Genomic DNA, 21679 nt, shown 5'->3' on the forward strand with positions numbered 1-21679 from the left:
AAAACCCAAAAGAGCAAGAAACTTGATTAATTACTAACTATTCCTCCTCAAATATCTGAATTCCTGGTTTGAATCAGCTAGCAAAATTAAGGGAGCTCAGATGCTTTTTCAAGAAATGTTGACTTTTCAGAAGATGAAGGCTTTGTTGAAGGGTGGGACTTGGTAGTGTGTTAAATCTGAATTATTTGTTCACGAGGCCTGTCATAAGTCCATTCTGGACTCTTATTAGTGGGAACAACTGTTAGGTTTTAGTCTCAAGTCTTCAATCTCTCAAGTTCTTCAGCCTTACATTATTTTTTTTTCTTTTTGTGGTGTTCCTTTCTATCTGAAATGTACCAACAGAAAGGAATCTGCACTTCTGGGAGCAGTTCCACAGACATCAGAGTCATTTTCTGAACACAGGCATGTCAAGGTTAACATCTAATTACAGTACATTTCTCTGATAAAATAAAATAAAATAAAATAAGTGTATTGCTTCATATGAAACCTAATTGGTGAAAAATTGAAGAATTGGTTTCAGGACACAGAAATGCATGTATTAGTTATTTAAGATCTTTAAAAAGAGAGTCCTCCTCCCCCTCTTTTGAGTCCTTCCAAAAGACGGAAAACTGTTTCTTAAACCTCCCAAGGAATTTTGCCTTCTAGAAATGGATAAATTCTCATTTACGCTTAACTGAAGCACATACAGTTTGATCATTCAACTAAGGGCAAAACAGAGCCTGGGATTTAAGAGCCCAAATCTGCCTGGTCTGTATTTAGGCTGTCAAAATGCACACTAACGTAAAATAAATACTTATATAACTACCTACTTGTGCCAGTTTGAAGACACATACGCACAGAGCACTAGGAAGTCCAAGAGTCTGCCCACTCCAAGGATTCTTGACTTATACATCAGGCAGACCCAAAATAGCAACACCTTATTAAGTCCTAACTTCATTATCCACAATTTCTAACCTACCACATTTTTTTTCAGGTCATTTTTGGACAAAAGCTGAAATGACAGATTGTCTCCCAGCTTTTGGAGTGAGGAAAAGATAATTCTGCAAGTAGCTGCTTAATGAAATCACTGTTTTGACCCTTTGCATGTTTTTGTCAGACCTCGACTGCTGGCTGGTTCTATGACTTTCCTCGTCCTTGCTGCAGATGGTCCTCCAGCCAGCGCCCGCACTTCTTGCTGCTACCAAGCAGGAAACAAAGCAAAGCCACCATTATTATAGACTGATTCCTCACCAGCTTTTTACTTATTTACTTATTACAATGTAATGTTCGGCTTTGCATTTTTCTCCAATAAAAATAATAGATTCTCATTGTGAGGAAACAAAAGGATTAAAGGGATCAGCTCATACTTACACCACTTAAGACGTGAGAAATCTCGAAGTTCCAAGATGTAACCTCTCCATTACACAGTTCCCTCCTTGTCATTTAACCTACACAGTGACTGCTAAACTGTAGCTTTGCACCTAGTGGTAATATTCGCATCGCTATGATGAAGGATTATAATCTTGAAGCGTTAAATAATCCCCTTAGTTGCTTCTGTTTTTACACATGCACAAGGATTTGTAAAATCCATAAAGGTTCCGATCACACTTGTTTCAAGGTTTTTTTCTCCAAATACAACAGCTGGAAGCTTTGAAAGAAAAAACAAAACAAAACAAAAAAACAAACAAAAAACAACCAACCAAACAAAACCCAAACACAACAGCAAACCTAACACTTGATATTATTACAGTCACTTGTAAACTCAAGTGGGAGTCTGAATGAAAATATCAAATAGTGCCAGACTTTGAACAAAGCTTTGGGGGCCAGAAATGCTGGAAGTAAAGCAGTGGAACAGGCTGCCCAGGGTAGTGGTGCAGTCACCATCCCCAGAGGTGTTTCAAAGATGCATAGATGAGGTTCTTAAAGACATGGTTTAGCACCAGTGTTAGGTTATGATTGGACTCTATGATCCTAGGGGTCTCTTCCAACCAAAATGATTTGATGATTCTACAATTCTATAAGGGTTGTTGTGTAGTTCACACCTTCCACAAACAATGATACAGAGTTGTATTTACACCCAGTGCAGAGAAACTTCAGCCTTCCGCTTGTACAAATCCGTACATATTGAAGGTTACAACTTCAGGATGTCAGGATGAGAATAGGTGATCCTTTTCTTCAACCCAACGTATCTTCATCTGCAAGCTCTACAGCTACACTTAACCCTTCTCGAGTCCTAAGTGGGTGCAGAGACAGAAGCAGCAAACAACACAAAGGTAGTCGGTGCAGAGCACTTGCTGGGCTGCCATATCTCTGTCAATAATGCTTATTTCTTGACATTCTGGTCACATCAGGGTACAGCAAACACCACAACAACCCAGTCAAGCTACATCATCTCAAAACCATTAGAAGTGGTTCCAAAATCAGCAGGTACCATTTTTACACATTCAAGGAAGACACAAAGGCCTTTCCCTCTACACCCTGAGGTTTTAACAGCATCATTCATTAACCAGAAGACTTACGTATCCTGCAGCTCATTTGAGGTTCTTTAATACCTCTGTCACTGCAAGGCTCAACACCATAAATTTCTGCATTGCTCTGTTCCATTAATATAGGTTGTTTTCTACCTTGTCCTTAAGATGTGTTTATACTCTCCATATGACAAATCTCCCAGCACAAGTATATTTCCTTGTGGCCACTTCATTTCCATTCTAAGACATGGTCACACACAACCTCCTCTCCTTTAAACACCACCACAAAATTATGAGTCCAAACTACGTTGTTCGCATAGCGAATCACTTTAACACTGAATTCCTTGACTCAAGCACAGCAGGGGAGGCACGGAGAGAGAATGGAAAGACAGAAGCAGGGAACTAGCCAAACCAAAGGAAAACACTCGATCCCAACACTTTTGCAGTCTGAAATCCGTGTCTCTACAGGATGCAAAAGTGGCCATGGAGCATATTGGTAATGTTTTTTTCCTGAGAGCTGGATAACTTTTATGATAGGTGCTTATGTGCTTCTCATAAGGAGTCAAGGTTGTTACACTGTCAGGAGTGCCTGCAACATCCTTGGGTGAAGAGGAAAGCCATGGGTTCTGCCAGGGCCAAGATGAGTTGGCAACTGTTTTTATAGAGACCAGCATACAAGAAGCACCCTAAGAAATTAAATTACCAAGACATTAGCAGCAGCTCTGCAGGACCTTGGTAAATACTTATCCTTGCACTTTAATATTGAATGGCGTTATTAAGGAAGTATTGATAAAGAACAGATCTTTATTAACTCTACAGTTTTTAAGATGCGTTACCCACCATAGGAAAACTTTGCTCTGAGGAAGGAATAATTTGACTACCAGCACGTGCAAACCAAAAAATTGGTTTGCACAAGGGCATATACAAGTGCACCTAGTATATTAACAACAGTTTAATGAAAAATAATGGTTTAAAAAAAATAAATAAATCTCCAAATATTATTTTCTTGCCTTTAAATCCATGAAATCCAGAAATACCTCAAAATCTTTCCAAATGTAGTAATTTCAGAGTTGTGCTTGTAAGGATCACTGTATTCTCCAGGGACATCTCCACTTAGAAGAACGGTCTCCTTTGCTTACTGACTTTCCTTCCCCAGGAACCAGGCTACCAGGACCTGAACATAGTGCTACACCTCAGGCTGAACTTTGTTTCTCCCCAGATTTCCTCTAGGGATGCTCCTCCTTCCCTTTTATTCCAGTTCAACAATCCCTACTGAAATCTTCCCAGTCTCATTGCTGTAAACACCAGCTCAAGTCTAAATTCAATTGTAAAAGACTAGAAGGTCTGGAATGCATCTTCTCTGTAGCCTTACTAATATTTCAACTGGAAAGGATATACAAAAGCGAGATTGTAGGCGGATTAAAAAAATCCTATTAACTACATAGCCACAGTGGGATCACAGTGTAGTTATAACAGGAATGCATGTCCAGTAGTGGTGGAGGGATATGTGTTACAGATGGTTAGATCTATATTAGTATTGAATAAGGAACTGTTATATGAAAGATTTTTCTGTGTAAATTGGAAGAAGTGTAGCTGGTGGCACTTTTCCAAAGGGAATGGAAGGCAATCTCAATGGCAAAATAATATCTAAAATGCCAAAACTGGTGTGATACTCTTGACAGAAAAATTATTGTTCACCCACAGGAAAGCAGCTCAGGATCATTGAAAATGAGCTGAGTATTTGCAGCCACAAGTGTTCGGGTGGAGACTCGGAGGTGATAAATATGAGAAAGAAAGACAGAAAAAAAGAATATTGTGGAAAAAAGATGTCTTATATAGACATAAAAGTCTCAAACAGTTGATGAAGAAGGTTACGTAATGCCATTAAAAAGTGGAAATATAACAAAGCAAAGGGCAAACGGATAGTGTTAGACAATTATGACTCATAGGCAATAGGAATTTTTTGTCCCACTTTGCTAGAACAGGTTTACTTGCTTTAGAACATCTAATTTGAAATGTTGTCTAGTGTATGTATTTGCACCAGTTTGAAGCAATACAGTGTTAACCACTTTAAAACAAGTTTTACTGTCTGAGTCAAAAACTTGAGGTATCAACTAATCAATATTACTGCCTGGGCGATTATTGCAATTAGAATGGGGTAATATATGAAAACAGAAGGTCTAGAAACTTGTGCAACAAATCATAAAAGGGTAAGACTAACTCAGGAATTATCTATATGTTTGTGGAGACATTTGTGAAACCATCAGTTAAATTACTCTTGAGCATTTGAACCAAGTTCTCTTAAGAAAGTGGAGGATATTACAGTATCCGTTGTTTGAACAGTGGCATTACTTAAAAAACATTCCTGATGAAATATTATACTAATATGTGAAGAGACATATTTCTGTAAAATGGTCCTAGAATATTGACTGTATTCCTTGAGAGCTATATTTCAGGAAACATACGACTCCATACTCATTTTTTCATTGGAAAAATGTCTGTTTTCCAAAATGTACTGGCAGCCCATCAGTTACAATGATTTTTAAAAAAGTCATTAAGAGTAAACATAACTAAGTTGCTATGTAAATTAGCTTATTTATAGCTTTATCAGAACCAAACACTTCCAAAATTGTTAGTCATTCAATTCACATGTGTTTAATAGCAAACATTTATGTGTCTGCAGAGGTTTGACTACATAATATGAAATCGCTGTGGTTTGGCACACAAAAAAAAGACTGTTTGGCTGTGCTTACTTAAGAAAAACATAGCAAAGCAAGAATTACCTTTGAACTCAGAACCAAACCACTCAGGATTATCCAAGTTGATCACTCATGCCTGATGGTGGCCAGCATGAGACGGGTCCTGAAACAAAGAAATTATGGGCAGAATTATGGCCCCAAATCCATGTATCTTTTTTTACAAAATTTGTCATGCATGAAGTCGGGCAGAAATTCTACACTGAGACAACATGTTGTTTTACATTCAGTTTTTGGTTTTGAATGAAGTTACACTGAGGTGCCATTCTGTTAAATACATATTAAAATATTCATTTTGCACCACATGGAGAACTTGTAACTTTCAACAATACTGAAATGAGAGTATTTTATACACATAATACCTTCATAGGAACTGAATGTACTCATATGCTTTTAGAATAAAAGTATTCTAAGACAATATTGAGGAATTTGAAAATTGAAAAATTGAGGGAGAGTTGTAAAACAATAAGAAAATTCAGTTGTGTGCCTGATGTTACTTTGCAGGCATTTTAGCTCCATTGCAAGGTGTAGTCTTTGCCTAATTCAACAATTAATAACTCTGCCATGCAGATCCACTGCTTTGTCTGTGTTCAAAAGAGAATACAGTGCCTTCTCATTTCAGCTTACAAGAATTTGTCCCTCTTCCTTTGCTTTTGTGTTAGTAATTACCAAACACGCATTAAAATCAACAAAGCAAGACAAAGCCAAGCAAATTTCTCTGCCCAACTAGAGCACCTTCATTTATTTATCCTTCAATTAAAGAGTAAGTGACACTAAAATCAGGATGTATCACTCTCAGCAATAAGAGGGGAACTAGAGAGAAGGAACGTGAGAAAAACGTGAGGGGAGTGCTTTAAAAAATGTTTAATGCAAAGTGTCCCAAAGACGTGACACATCCCAGTGTGTATAATTTATTATCCCTCTTTTCTGCAGGGCACCACTCAGGACTTGCAAGAAGAGACCCAAGCGCTAATGACTGACGTCAGGGAGCGCTTCCCATCTTTATTAAATGGACTGAACAATACCTTGGCAAATTGGGTAAGACTGGAAGCAACATGATAACCCTGAATTTGCAATTTTAAAAGCTTTAAAAGTCCTATCGAATGGTGTGCCGCTGCAAGATAAAGCACACAGGTTTGGAAAAGGAGACTTTAATCCATTAGATATATGCCATATAAATAGCTTTACTCTGCTAGACAGGAAGCTTTCAGTGGAATAGAAGTGCTGTTTCCATTTTCCTTGGTTTTTCCAGTTATCTTGTTTTACAGCTCTCTACAATATAGTCCTTAGCCAGCACAGACCAATATTTAGGCAATTATTTTCCTTTATTCTTAAAAGAAATACAATATCTGATGGTGGCAAATGTGCAAAGCACTGAAATTGTCGAGCCTGACTCCAGAATCTTATTACACTGTCCCATTCTCTCATTTCTTCTATAATTATGGACAATTAAGGCTGAGAGCACCAAGGTCAGCTTAGCTCCTTTAAGTGTGTTTGCCATAAAAGTGCTCTATTTTAATCTTGCTGGTGTGGTGTGTTTAAAAAAAATGTGTTTAAAAATGGCATGCAGGGAAAAAAAACAAGTTAGAATTTGATTCAGTAAAGGAAAATTAGAATATTCTTCTTTCAAATGGCCCAAATCCCAGAGCAGCCCCTCTGTGGGTATAAAGTCTCCCAGGTGAGAGGGAGGCTTACAGCAGATTGAGTGTATAAATAAAGACAATTTTTATTTGATAATGAGCCAAATGTGTTCTTGCCTTGTCTGTTCTGCTTGGAATGTACATTTTTTGTTGGCAGGCCAGCTTGTGTGATGTCCTGGCTGGTCTCTACATGTTCATTGCAAACGAACAGCCATTAACAACCATTAAAGAATTGCAACTCACCCTTGTTCTTTCCTGATTGTGATTCCTCGAATACAGGTAATAAGGAGCCCAGCTGCATCCAGCGAACACACAGCTCATACTCCAAGTCTCTGAAGAAGCCACAGATAACAGCTCCTGTCTGGAAGTTTAAAAATAATCCTATTGGAGTACAATAAATGCATGTACAGCATCAAGATAATTAAATGTAAGGTAAAACTCATTTGTTTACATAAGATATCCTAAAAAGACTGAACTCCATCACACCTCAAAGGAAAAAAATAATTCATTACATTTTCACCCCTTTGGTATGTTAGAGGTTACATAGACAGCACACACTCAAGAATTAACCCCATTCCACACAATCTTTAAAACAAATCTTGGCCATTTCCACACAGTGCCTTGAAATGTAACAAAGTAAACTTTAGGAAAAATATAAAAGAAATTAGTTGAGTTCAGGAGAACTCCTAGGGTTTCCTAGTTGTTACACCAAGGATCCGCACCCCCTTCCCTGCAGCACAAGCTGTTGGTCTTTTCTGTGTGACCATCACAGATGCATCACTGCTCCCCTTCCTCAGAACAATTCCTCTATAGCTGTGCACACATGCTGGGAATCATTACAGCAAAACACTAAACCGCAATACTAGTGAGAAAGCTGCCCTGATTAAATAGCGCTGCTCTCCAACGTCAGCACCGCAATAATTGCCTGAACAGCTGCTTCAATAATGCACTATTTATTTATTTTTGTACAGGATTTGCAGCTTCAGTGACATTATAATTACAGCAAAAATACACAAGTCACGTAAATTACCGTAGTAATTAAACTAAACTAATGTGCTGTAACTATTCTAAGACAAACAGTAAGTTTTCTAGTAAGTTTTCTTTCTTTGTAATGTACAAATATTTTCAGCCTCTGCTTGGTTTATCCTACTTCAGTGGTGTTTTGGAAACTCTAGCTAGAATTGCACATGTAAAGCAAGTGTATGTTGCACACAGAACTGCTCAAGGATGAGCACAGCCGAGTGTTTTGATGACTTGAGGTGCCAGCTCTGTGCTCCAGGACCGAGCCAAATCTGCGTTCGATTACTGGTGTCACAAAGCCCAAATTTACCTCCAAACCATCACTGTATTCACTAGTTCTGGTTTTCAAGCCAGCACAAATACCCCATCATGAAAGAAGAGTGTTAGGCCAGTACTCAGAAGCTCCCTCTGCCTAACAGATAGAGAACCAAAATTACAGTTACATTTAAAAAAACACATCTGTCCACTTTTGACTTGTAGGCTTTTGTGAGTTTTGCATGCAAATGATCTTGATTGGATGGTTTAGCGTTAGAAAAAGATCACTATTAAATGTGTCTTCAGTTACACCAAAGAATAAATTTGGAACTGCGAGATATATATTTTTGTAAATAACATTGATAACAGTCTATAAATTTTAAGTGTGAGGGTCTGTGCATAAGCTGTGTAATTTATTTCTGTTACGGTACCCCTCGAAACAGAAGAAAATATTTCACAACATTTCAGTTCTTCATTGAAACAAAGGAAGGATTGTAAAGTTCCTCTTACTGTTCAGTTATTGTCTGTTTACAATGCCCAAATCACCTGCGGCTTGGCCGACAGCAGAGGATCAGACGTTCCTTTCTGTCCTGTCAGCAATTTCTCTCTTGCCTTGACTGGCAGTGCTGCACTGGCTGCCCGAGCCAACAGGCAAAAATTCCAGCAGCCTTTCCATTTGCTTGCTTTATGGTAAGATCAAAGTTACCAAGGGCTTTAAGGTCGTTAAGACCTATAAAGAAACATTGTTCCTTGCTTACTCCTTGAATTGGAAATGAAACAGCACAGCTATATTATCATTAGATCAGACGTTATCTCAAGCAGGCTGGGCTGCTATTCAGAAAGGAACTGATAACGACGACTGCCTTGAAGTGAGAAAATAAATTCTGAAAAGTAGAGCCTCACGCACACACTTTGCATTTTAAAAGTCACTCTTCCCCCTTTTCACTACTACTCAGTATGTTTTTAATAGGGGATGTTATTGAGCCCTTCTCAAAGTAACATTGTTAAAATCTGTATTTGTTTTCCCTCACTAGAAGTATAGTGCAAGGATAAAACAGTATCAACCTCAGGAGTGAACCAGGCTGTCCTAGCAAAACCTAGAAACAAAAAGTATTTTCTATTTTACTTACAATAATTATGGGAGAGTATCACTGAGTAATTACTGTTCCAACAGCCGATGACAATGTTCAGTCCTGTTCTCTGTTCTGCCTGTGAAAGAACACCTGAGCGGTGTGTTTGACCGACTGCTCTTGTTTGCAAAGTAGAGCATCAACCTGGGACAACCTCGGTGGCTGCCTCGTAACAGAAACCTGTGCTGGAAAGCCAGCTGTTGTGTTTGAATGTGTTGGGACAAAAAAATGCGCAATGGCGAGTAATTACATCCAACTTAAATGATAAGCAAAACAGCACCATGGCCATCTTACTTGATAACACAGGTCAGCAATTCAGCTTGCGCAACACAACATCTATACAGACAAAGCCCTTAGAACTGGAATACAAAGAATTGCTCCACAGTGAGGTGAGCGGTAAGTTTCTTTAGTATTACACATGGGTAAACTGTCTTTAAAATGTACCTCGAAAATTGTGTCTGCTCGGGGTCAGTGATTTTAAAGCTGCTAAGCTCAAAGACTTTGCCTGCTCTGCCCGAGAGAGTCAGTGATGCAGCTGCAGGTGTCCACGTGCTTAAGCAGGTGGTTGGGTTTTGTCTCTTTCATCTCACTGCAGTTGCAGAAGATATTTACCCCAGTGAAACCGTGGGAGCAGAGCCCCAGCTCAGCCCTGCACAGATCCCCCTCACCTTCTCCTGCACATCCAGCAGCTCAGGTTGGTACCACCCTGCTGGCCGCATGGGCCAGATCCTGCGCTGAGCAGTGACGGGACTGAAATCCACCCACTACAGCTCCGCTGCTCAACCTTCTCAACATCAAGATCCATGTCTAGCTGTTGAACAGAATTGAACCAGAATTGAAGATTTCAGAATGAAAAGAAAGGTATGTTAAATAAATGGAAGTTTTGGCCATGACAGTGTAGACACAGAATATTAATTTGCCACATATTTTGAAAATATCAAAACTACATACACAGAATATATGTTAATTCAGAAGATAGTGCAAATCTTCGTAAATGCTGCCACATCATCAATATAAAGAAAAAAATGAGTGAGGAGGGGAAAAAAAAATCTTTGTATTAACTGAATATTAACTTCTGACAGTTCTTGAGAAACCATTCATTACAAATAAATACAACAGTAGGAAACAGGAGTAGTTTAATAAGCCATTAGTAAATAATTACTAATCAGTACTACTTTACACCAGTACTTAAATAAAGCTAAGCTAAGAAATTTAAGTATTTTACTGGATAGATAAATACTAATGAGAGGACAATAAAGGGATGTACCCAAAACTACTCATTAGATATTCAGGCAACATCAGATGAGACCATTCCCTTGGCTTTACTCACATGAATTATCCTTAAAATATCCACTGAGCATTACATCGTATTTATCTAAGATCTCCGGACAGCAAGATCAAAATTACTTTTAGAACATCAACACTCAAACTAGATATTGTGAGGTTAGATGAGCTGATGTGGGTTAATGCATTAACCTTCCACCTCTGGATACTCACCATCAATCCTGCCTACTTGTTCAAATGAAGCTGTGCCTGCTCTGCACATCTTAATTGCTAATGAATATTTATTCATCTGTGGTTATCAAATTCAAAGCGCCTTTCAACTTGAACAAGTGTTCAAAACATAGCCAGTCCATAAAGACCTTGATATTGCAGGAAAAGCCATTTCCAAATGTCCAAAATTAAGAAAACCCTATTCCTAATAGTGCAACAAAATCAGGACAGTCCATCCACCACTTCAGCTGTTGCTGGTTAAGAGTAACTGACAGAGAATTTTGGTCTTCATGCCCAGGATATATGATCAAATGGTAATACTCAGATTTAGAGGAACATGGAGGAGTAATTCAGCTGGAGGGACCTTTTAAGGTTCAGCCCTTCCAAGACACACTATTACTATATTTTTATAACCATGAGATATTAATAAATAAAATTACACGGTAAAGAGCTGCATGTCGGGGATTATGATTTGGAAATACCTTCTCAAAATGGATATCAACAATTAAGTTCACATACAAATCAAAATTTTAGGAGAATTCAAGGATTTCTTCTTAAACTGAGATCCAGAGGAATCATTTTGACTTAAAATGTGCTTCAGTGACCATGAAGGTGAGACAAAGGGGATCAGCCTTGCAGGCTGTGGGGCCAGTGAGGAAGGAGCTGAAAACACTGATCCCAAGACTACTCCAGTTTTTATAAGTCTAGTATTATTTCTTTCCATCTTTCCCAAAAAATACACATTTTCTCTCAATTTCTGGCAGAACTTCAATGGTTGCCAATTACCTTGGTTTTAGTGAGGTGAATAAAATCTGCCAATGCGGGGCAGCTGATGCCTGTGCCCCCATTGTACTTAAATCTGACAAATCTGCCTGACTACTTCTTACACTGTAACAACCATAAGGACAAAACAATGATTCTGGAAATATTTGTGTCTCGTTAGTTTAGAGAAATATTTTTGTCTACCTTCCAGACACAGCCAAGTTGTTCACATTTTGCTTGTGTTGGATCAGGACTGGGATAACAATTAAACCTTCCATTGACACTCGGTTCTTGAGAGTCCATCTTAACGTGTAAGATTTTCCTAGCTCAAGCTCGAGTCCTGTTATACAAGCAACCTATAAATATTAAGCAATAAACCATTATTAAACCCCACATTACATCCATCTCTCCTTCAGTCAGCAGAGATGTCAGTCCTCAGGAGCAATGAAATTTGCTATGTGTCAACTCTAAGAAACCCAGTCCTGTAATATTTGGTATAGTCTCGCTTTTTCAAATACACACAACTGATATTCTTGCAGATAAAATCTGAAAAATTAAGAATCTTAAAAAATCGCTTCCACTTCCCTGTTATTCATTCTCTCTCAGTTGTTGACCCTGCTGTTTCACCATGGCAAGGGAAAGAATATCTTCAGCGTATTATTATTATTATTACTACTACTACTATTATCATAAAAAATAGATTCTCATATTACTGGGAATCCTTGTCATATGGTATGTCTGGTCAATATTGGACATAAACACTATCTGGAATTCACTGTGTCATAAATTAACCCTGACAAGGCAGCTTTGATTAAAAAAAAAAGAAAATTAAAACTGTGGGTGCAGACAAAGCACAGGTTTTCTTCTCACTCTTTGGAGACATTCAGCTATACTTTTCAGAGTAACAGCAATTTGGGGTTTTTAAAATTCTAATATTTAGAAGATTCCAAACACTACATTCACCTCCTTTTTCACTCTATTTTAGCTGCCACTGATGCTTTACAGTTCTTTTGCTGAATAGCTATTGGTGCTGAGTTTGCTAAGTGAAAGGAAACAGTTCTTTAGACACTGAAGTTAACTGGGAGAAGAAAAGACAAATAGCAGACTTCCATCTCAGCTAAATTACAGTAATTTGAACATGACTCTGCTTTGACTTTGTCAAATATTTTGCTTCTCAGTAAATCTTACAGGAGAATAAGGAGGGAGAAAAGAATGCCCTTGGAGGATAATATTGCTAAAAGTCAAAAATGAAAATAAGATCATTGCAACTAAAATACTTACATTGGAAACCGTAAACTCATAGTAAATGTAGTTGTTACTCTCCACTGTGCCTAAAAGGTAAAGAAAGAAATTACACTTGCAGTGCAGAAGGGAACAGCGCTAAAGACAGGACTGTGTCACTGCTAGAGACCCAGAATTTGCCAATTATTAATATTACTGCATTCAGAGCCTGCATGGAGCAACTCAAATATTTACTAATCTTTCGAGGAACAGAAATTTGTCTTTTTCTTTATTTCCTTAGGCCAGTCTCCCAGGAGATCTACCTCCCCACCCCCCCAAAAAAAAAAAAAATAAAATTAAAAACAACTATTTCTATAATGTACTAATTTTTAATTTTACTGTTATTCCTTCTTACCTTAAGTGTAGATGACTGGCTCAAAGTTAATCCTTTAAAATACCCTACATAAGCACTTATCATGCAAAAATGACAAAAAAATATTAAATTCTGTGTCACAGAATGATAAGAAAGGAAATAACAGGCCACCAGGAAGAAGAAATACAAAAGTTGAGTCAATCTGGCTTTTTTGTTTTCCATGTACGAAAAGAAAATACTGTCATTATGTGCGAATGGTAAAGAGTTTCCCTGAAAAGACTTCAACCTGTAAGTTTTGGGCAAGAAATAACATCATCAGATGTTTTATTGTTTTGTTTCTCAACAGAAGTGAGTACAATAATAGCTTCGTTATTTTAGACCTTGACAAAGGGAACATAGAGCTGTCATATCAGCAACCACCCAAGGCCTTCAGTATTTATAGCAGCAATAATCAGCCAAATCACAGCTCTATTTCTTAAACACATCCCAAACTTCCACAAAACATTAAGAAACTAGAAGCTTGAGTGTTTTTCTGAGGTATATGGCTTTTACGATTAAAATAACAAAAGGGAGTTATACAGGTTGAATGCAGAATGTGGAGGACAAGGCAGCTTTGCAACTAGGAAAGGGGAGACGCAATTTTGAACCCCAAGAGCTGCTTTAATGGAAGCCCTGTACCCGTGAAACAAATAGATTGTGACTAAGGATGAAAGAAGCTTTTAGCAACAGGAGGATAAGCCAGAGAAACGGGACTGCCTAAGGACCCAGAAGAAGGTGGTTGGGTGTATGAGAAGACAGAGGTGAGAATACACCAACTCAGACACCACCTGTGGATGGACAGTGGAGGGGTTGATTCACATGAGAACATCTCTGTCATCTCCCAGACATCTAACACTCTCCTGAACACATGCATGCTTAGCTAGATGGCTTGTGCATAAAAAACCTCCATAAATCGCTGTCTGAAGGATCTCTACCTAATTTTCAGAAATATAAATTCTGATATTCCTTACTACCTTCAGACGCTGCACTGAGCGGATTCTGTACTAACTCCAAAATGATATAAAATTATTGTTTTCATTGGAAGGAAAAAAAAAATTGTATTTAACATGCTTCCAACTCAAATATTTCGTTTATCCAGTTTTACTGGTGGTTTCACTTTGTTCTCAATCTCCATTCTTATTTTATATTATTCTAAATCTCAGAATTTAAGATTCATTATCTTAACCCTTTGTGGTAGAGGATTTCCTGTTTCTTACTGGGAGAAATTAAAGCCTTTTCTTTTTCCTTGTTCATTGGGAATGTGGGAGGTCATTTGCCATTTAACAACCTTTTACATCTTGGAAATCTCTTTAGTATTTCCTCTCATCTCTTGCAGTTATATACCTCAACTTTTCCCATGAGGCACATTTTTATGGACCTGTAACTGTTCTTGCTGCTCTCTTCTGGTCTCCTATTTATCTAAATCTGTGAAGAGGAGGGAAATTTGTAAGCAGATTAATCCCTTTAGCTAAGGCACACCAAATTTAAGAGGAACAATTACTCATTGTTTTTCCAGTATAAACCTGAGTACAGATTTTCAGGCCAGAAACCCACTTTCCACAGAAATCAAGGAATGTAAATTACATATACATTGCTGTATATTAAGGCTAAGGATGTGCCATAGTAACTTGACTTGTTTTGCTCTCTTTGTATATTTTCTTCTTCACGCCAAAGACAAGCTCGTGATTTAGCCACATTAAGCATTCGATACAATTTCCATCTGAAAATCTTCTGTTTTGCTATTACCATTTTTGCTATGAGGAACTGACGGTTCTCTTACACTTCTTTTCTTCTTAGGCTAGCTCCAAATTTTCCAAAGTTTTCAAAACATTTATTTATATAAGGTTTTCTAAAACATATATATATATTTTATTTATTTTACAGTTACTCCTTCTTATCTTGTCTTGAATGTAAAAAGTTAAATCTTAAATGGCTCAAAGTTAATATTTTGAAATACCCTACATGAGCACTTTTCATGCAAAAATGACAACAGTATTAAAAATCTATGCCATGGAACCATAAGAGAGGAAATAACACATCACTGGGAAAAAGAGATACAAAAGTTGAGTTAAAGCAATCCAACACTTTTTTCCACACACAAAAACCAAACCACTTTCATCAGAAGCAAATTGCAAACAGTTTCCCTGAAAAGACTGCAACCTCTAAGTTTGAGGCAGGAAATAAAATCATAAGATGTTTTATTGTTTTGTTTCTCAACAGAAGTGAGTAGAATAATAGCTTCGTTATTTTAGGTCGTGACAAAGGAGTACATATAGCTGTCACCCATCCATATAGCAGCCACCCAAGGCCTTCAGTATTTATGGCAGCAATAATCAGCCAAATCGCAGCTCTGTTTTCTAAAAGCATCCCAAACTTCCACAAAATTTAAAAAAGTAGAGGCTCGAAAGTTTTTCTGGGCAGAGCTCTGGGCCCTGCACAAGTGAATCAAATAGATTGCGACTGAGGATAAAGACAGCTTTTAGCAACTGAAGGAAAAGCCAGAGAAACTGGACCACTTAAGTATCTAGAAGATGATTAGTTGTATTCAGAGACAGAGAATGCATTGATTTGGCTACTACATGTAGACCTGTATGATAAAACAAAGTACCTTCATAAACAACTATCTGCAGGATGTGGACTTAATTTTCCTAATTTTTCTTTCCTTTTCCTCCTTTTCATTTGGTTGTTTAAGAGTCAAGAGAAAGCACTCATCTTGTCTAAACAGATTTATTAAAGATTAATCTTTGAGGGGCTGCCTTTACCCCATGCTAACAACGGCTTTCTTCGAGACACTCAAACTCAGAGTCAAACATCACTGTATTTTTTTTCCTTAGAGACAGAAAATGCATCCACTTCTATCAAATTAAACAAAAGCCTCTGGAAAATATAGACAACCTTGCAGAGCACTGTGTCAACATGGTTCTATTGGACCAGGCTTCTTATTCCCCCTCCATATACCTGATTAATCAGTCAGGCACTACTGAATACCAAGTCCACCTTTTGTGTTCTCTATAATTGCAAATCAATCATTTTAGAGGATTCTGAGCAAGAAAACAATACTAGTAAGAGCACAAAAGTAGTTGTTAATTAATTAGACTTGAAGCATTGATAATCCAACTGGCCTAGCACTCTGGCAGGTAATCATTCTTGGACAGGTTTAATAAGCATGTTCATCTTGACACTTCCCCCTTCTCATGGGTCTTAAGGCCATGCCATCAGGTTTGTAGGTTTGTTTTATTTGCTTATTTTAGAATCTAAATGGGATGAAAGCATCCAATACACAAGTCCCTCAAATACTGTACTTGCAGCATTACATGACCAGCTTTTCAGTGGCTTGCACCAGCTGTACTTGGGTATCATAGGTGTAAAGGGCAACCTGGTTTTGGCGATTCAGGGTTTCAGCATGATTGCAACAAATAGGATAAAAGATGCAATGAAGAGTGTTCCCATGCAATATGAAGCACTGGCAAGGAGTCCTTCAGATAATAAAAATTCCCTGAATTGATGGAACAAAGTATCTGTAGAGATTTCCCTAGTATTGGGTGAAAGTGAACAGAGCCTTACTGACAATTACAGTTCAGTGAAAGCAGAAGAAACAGGCACGAGAGATACACTGATTGCTGCTGAAATCACAATTGAAAGGAGGAAGAGTATGTAAGTGAAGTCAGCGCCTTAAACTGCTGTGTAAAACCTCTGTTTTTCCCAGTATTGCTTTTTTCATGAGGCACAGAGGGGCAAGACGTGCTGGCTGCAGAGACGAAGAACAACACCATACCATTAACACTGCACTATGCACCAGCAACGAAACTAATTAAAACTAATCTCTAGCATGCAGATCAATACTCATTGGCAGCTGCTACTGCATTTAACATTTGGTTAAGAACATTTAACCTTATTAAACAGCCTTAAATGCTGAGAAATTAGTTCTTTCTATGTAAGGCAAGAAACTGGGGGAATACATGTGCATTGCACTGGTATATCTAAACATGTTCACATATTTGTACTGGGTTTATGTAGCAAGGTGTTTGCAGCAGGAGGCTGTAGAGACATCTTCTTTGAGAAGAGACCAAGGGCTGCCCCATGTTAGACAGAGCTAGTTCCAGCCAGCTCCAAAATGGACCCACTGTTGGCCAAAGATGAGCCCAGAAGTGATGCCAGTGGCAAAAATAGCTGCACAGCAGCTGTGGGAGAGAGATTTGTGAGGGAAAGATGTTAGAGAAACAGCCCTGCAGACACCGGGGTCAGTGAAGTGTTGCCCAGAGAGGTGGTGGATGCCCCATCCCTGGAGACATCCCAGGCCAGGATGGACGGGGCTCTGAGCAACCTGAGCTGGTGAAGATGTCCCTGATCGTGGCAGGTGTAGACTGGATGAGCTTTGAAGGTCCCTTCAACTCAAACTATTCTGTGATTGTGAGTGTATCTTGTCACCCCACCTGCACCCCTACTCATGAAAGTCCCACAGCCACAGGAACGGACAACAAATAAAAGCAATACCAGTCCAACAAGAGTCCTCAAAAGAGTAAATCTACTGCTGAGACAAAAGTGCTTTTCATTACAGAGATTAATAAAGAAGCTTTTACAAATAACAGTGCTACTCATATTTTCTCCATTAATATCAGATTTTGTAGCCGTTTTTAATATTCTATTTATTGTTACTCCCCCCAGGGAATACTGTATTTATAGTCTGCAACTCCACTGGATATAAAAAAGCATACATTTTTAAGGCCTATTCTTTACAATGAGGAAAAGATACTCCAGCAGTTCCTGTCCTGAATTCCCTTTAACACTGCCTCAATACTTGTTGACCAGTAGACTTAAAATGTAACTTGGATGCAACAGAAGGAATGACATACCTTAAATCCCCTTTATCTGCTTCCCTTGAGAGTAAAGCTCAACATCAAAACTGATACTTTATCCTTTGCTGTTATCAGATTATTGTACTCTTTGCTGACCCATTTACCAACGGCAGGTACATACATGATTACAGAACCATTGCCTTCCCAGAGATGGAAGTGAGGCTGACTGGTCTGTAGTTCTCTGTTTCTTCCTTCTTGCCCTTTCTGAAGATAGAAGTGACATTTGCTTTCTCTAATCTTTGGGCACTTCTCCACAGTAAGACGCCATTTTGTTGATTTTGGGATCCCTCCTTGTCACGTCCCCCCAGGCCTCTGCTTGGTGACTCCCCTCTCTGGGACTCCCTCACAGGGTTCCTTCCCGCTCTTTCCCTCTCTGTCACTCTTAGTTTAAAGTCACCCTCTTGGAAAACTTCTCTGCATCATGTCACCACCAAACTCAAGACATTTAATGGTGACACAAATCCAGCTGAGACCCCTTTACACAATCTGGCTCCCATGTCAGCTTCTCCTGGGCCTGACACTCCCCCGAATCACTAAGCGTTACCAAATGAGGAAGGTATCTATTAAAATAGCTGTAAAATAATCAAATTTATGACAAAGGAATGAATGATAAGTCATTACTTTTAATGTTTATTGAGCAGATTTCATGGTATTCTCACAATAAATGTCAAAAGCATAGGAAAAATATGAAAGATTACCATGGGAAAGAGTTTATAGGGAAAAAGTTTCGGGAATAATACTAAGATGGTATCTTCATATGTAACTGCATTTTCACTTTTCTTCACAACCGGTCTGATTTTAAACTTAAATCTTTATTTTCCAAAGCAAAGTTATAGAGTAACCATATGTGCCAGGTCTCTACATAGTTACCTCTAAACCATAGCCTTGCACCTGGTGATAATGTTTATATCACTAGTACAAAGGATTAAAATCCTAAAATGTTACAACTCATTTTCCCTCTTCCACATTTCCAGATGAGAAAACACAATCCTATTCTTAAGCTCATTGGATCTTCCTCTGCAAGCTCCACAGCTACACTTACCCCTTCTTGAATCCTGAGTTGTATTTACACCCAGTGCAGAGAAACCTCATCCTTCCTCTTGTACAAATCCATACATATTGAAGGTTACAACTTGTTTTCCATCCTGCAGACGTCAGGATGAGAATATGTGATCCTTTTCTTCAGTCCAATGGATCTTCATCTGCAAGCTCTACAGCTACGCTTAACCTTTCTCAAGTCTTAGTGGGTGCAGAGACAGAAGCACAACACAAAGGTACTCGGTGCAGAGCTTTTGCTGGGCTGCCATATCTCTGTCAATAACGCTTATTTCTTGACACTCTGGTCACATCAGGGTACAGCAAACACCACAACAACCCAGTCAAGCTACAGTAGCTCAAAATTATTAGAAGTGGTTCCAAAATCAGCAGGTACCATCTTTACACATTCAAGGAAGACACAAAGACCCTTCCCTCTACACCCTGAGGTTTTAACACCATCATTCATTAACCAAAAGACTTACATATCCTGCAGCTCATTTAAGGTTCTTTCATACCACTGTCACTGCAAGGCTCAACACCATAAATTTCTGCATTGCTCTGTCCCATTAATATAGGTTGTTTTCTACCTTGTCCTCAAGATGTGTTTACACTCCCCACATGACAAATCTCCCAGCACAAGTATATTACCTTGTGGTTACTTTCCATTCTAAGATGCACTTTCATACAGCCTTCTCTCCTTTAAACACGACCACAAAATCATGAGTCCAAACTACAGTATTTGCATAGCAAATCCCTTTAATACCGAATTCCTTGACTCAGGCTCTTGTCACTACTTAATATAATCAAACAGGGAGTAAACTACCTTAGTGACTCAGTCTGGGGTAGAAAGTTAGTAGGACCAGGAATTCCTGTTGTCTTTGATGGCTGCTAGAAGAGCAAAGCTCTCAGTGTAGCCTGCAGCTAAATGATCTTGCAACTTGAGTGAGCCCACAGTGCACAGGAGGGTCTGGACCGAGCCATGTCTGCATGGAGAAAAAATGGAGGACAAGGTATATCATCATTCTAAACAGATGTTTGCAGTGCATGGTAGAGTTTTGGTATCTCTACTACAAGTACAGGATAGCTTTAAATGACAAAAATCCATAATATAGTCAATAAGAATAAATTATTGCACAACCTTCCCATTCTCTAATGAGAATCCAAATTCTGATTTGGATCACAAAGATATAAAAAAGATAAACAAGTTAACCCACATCTCCCTTCACCTTTCAAATCAATTAAAATACTGAAGTAGGAGAATATTTTTGTTGACAGCAAAGACCCAGAGGGATTTACTCAACCAGACATGATTGTCACATTGTCACAAATGAATCTGAAGACAGTTTTATTGTTTATACCAAATAAGCCTTACCCCTGTACTTTCCTGGTGATCACCTAAGAGTGAACACATCTGGATTTTAGGTGTTTGTTTTGTTAATATAAGTTCCTAAAATGCCAGAACTCTCTTCCTACACAACAGCAGTCTTCATGTGTTACCCAGGGGACAGTGGTGAAACCACCAGCATTATTAGAAACCTTCACATCATAGTGAAGCTCCTGCTGGAACAGCTCATCAGTTTGTGGCTGCCACAACAATCTTCAGTCTCTGCACCTACCTCCATGTTGAAGGGTTGACATTGCTAGTTGACTCAGCACTGGGCACTACATGGAGGACCTGATCAGAGATTCATAGAATAATTTTGGTTGGAAAAGGCCTTAAAGATCCTTGAGTCCAATTGTTAACCCAATACTGCCAAGTCTATCTCTAAACCATGTCCCTAAGAACCCCATCCACATGTCTTTTAAACACCTCCAGGGATGGTGATTTAACTGCTTCCCTGGGCAGCCTGTTCCAATGCCTGACAGCCCTTTCTGTGAATAAATTTTTCCTAATATCCAATCTAAAATCACACACTTCCATCACCCAGTAGTGGAAAGAGATCACTGGGAGGAACAACATAGCTCACAGAAAGTATTTTCCAAAACTGCAGCACATGCGTAATAACTCAAAAATAAACATCCACAAAAGATTTCTAATTTAAGACCTTGCAAAACCACAGTGTGCCACAGGTAGAGACCTCAGAGCCGTACTTAATATCCAGGTCCTACAGCAGTAAGGAACGTCTTGGGTTGAATAGCCCATGTGAGCTCACTGAGCACCCCAGTGCCTTTAGTACCTTTTTATGTCAGTAGAAACCAGGAGCTCATGGACCTCACACCAGGACACCTGTTGGTCAAGAGACAATGTGGAGCATGCCCTGTTGGTGGGTGTTTATGTGTATGCTGATTGGCTGGCCAGACAGCCTATGCAATCTGATTGGCAGGAAACAAGGTGTGTTTCAATTTGCAGGTGACCTGCAGCTTCTATAGACCAGAAGCCCAGACATAAGGTCTGGGGGTTTTGCTTGTTATCAAGCCAAACTTGTGGTTTTGGGGAGCCACAGAGGCAGCTACACCAGCTTTGCTCACCTGAGAAGAGGCAGATGCAGATCCAGCACCTACAGAGGTTCAAACACATCCACATGTTTCCATATAAGAGGCAATGGGGAAGAAAGATTTAGAGATGCTTTCCAAACCCCTAAGGGATGTGGGTAGTCATGAAAATACAGTGACATAAGCAACGAGGGTAAAAACATCTTGTGTTGTGC

The sequence above is a fragment of the Columba livia genome, chromosome 9, assembly GCF_036013475.1.
Source record: "Columba livia isolate bColLiv1 breed racing homer chromosome 9, bColLiv1.pat.W.v2, whole genome shotgun sequence".
Classification (NCBI taxonomy): Eukaryota; Metazoa; Chordata; class Aves; order Columbiformes; family Columbidae; genus Columba; species Columba livia.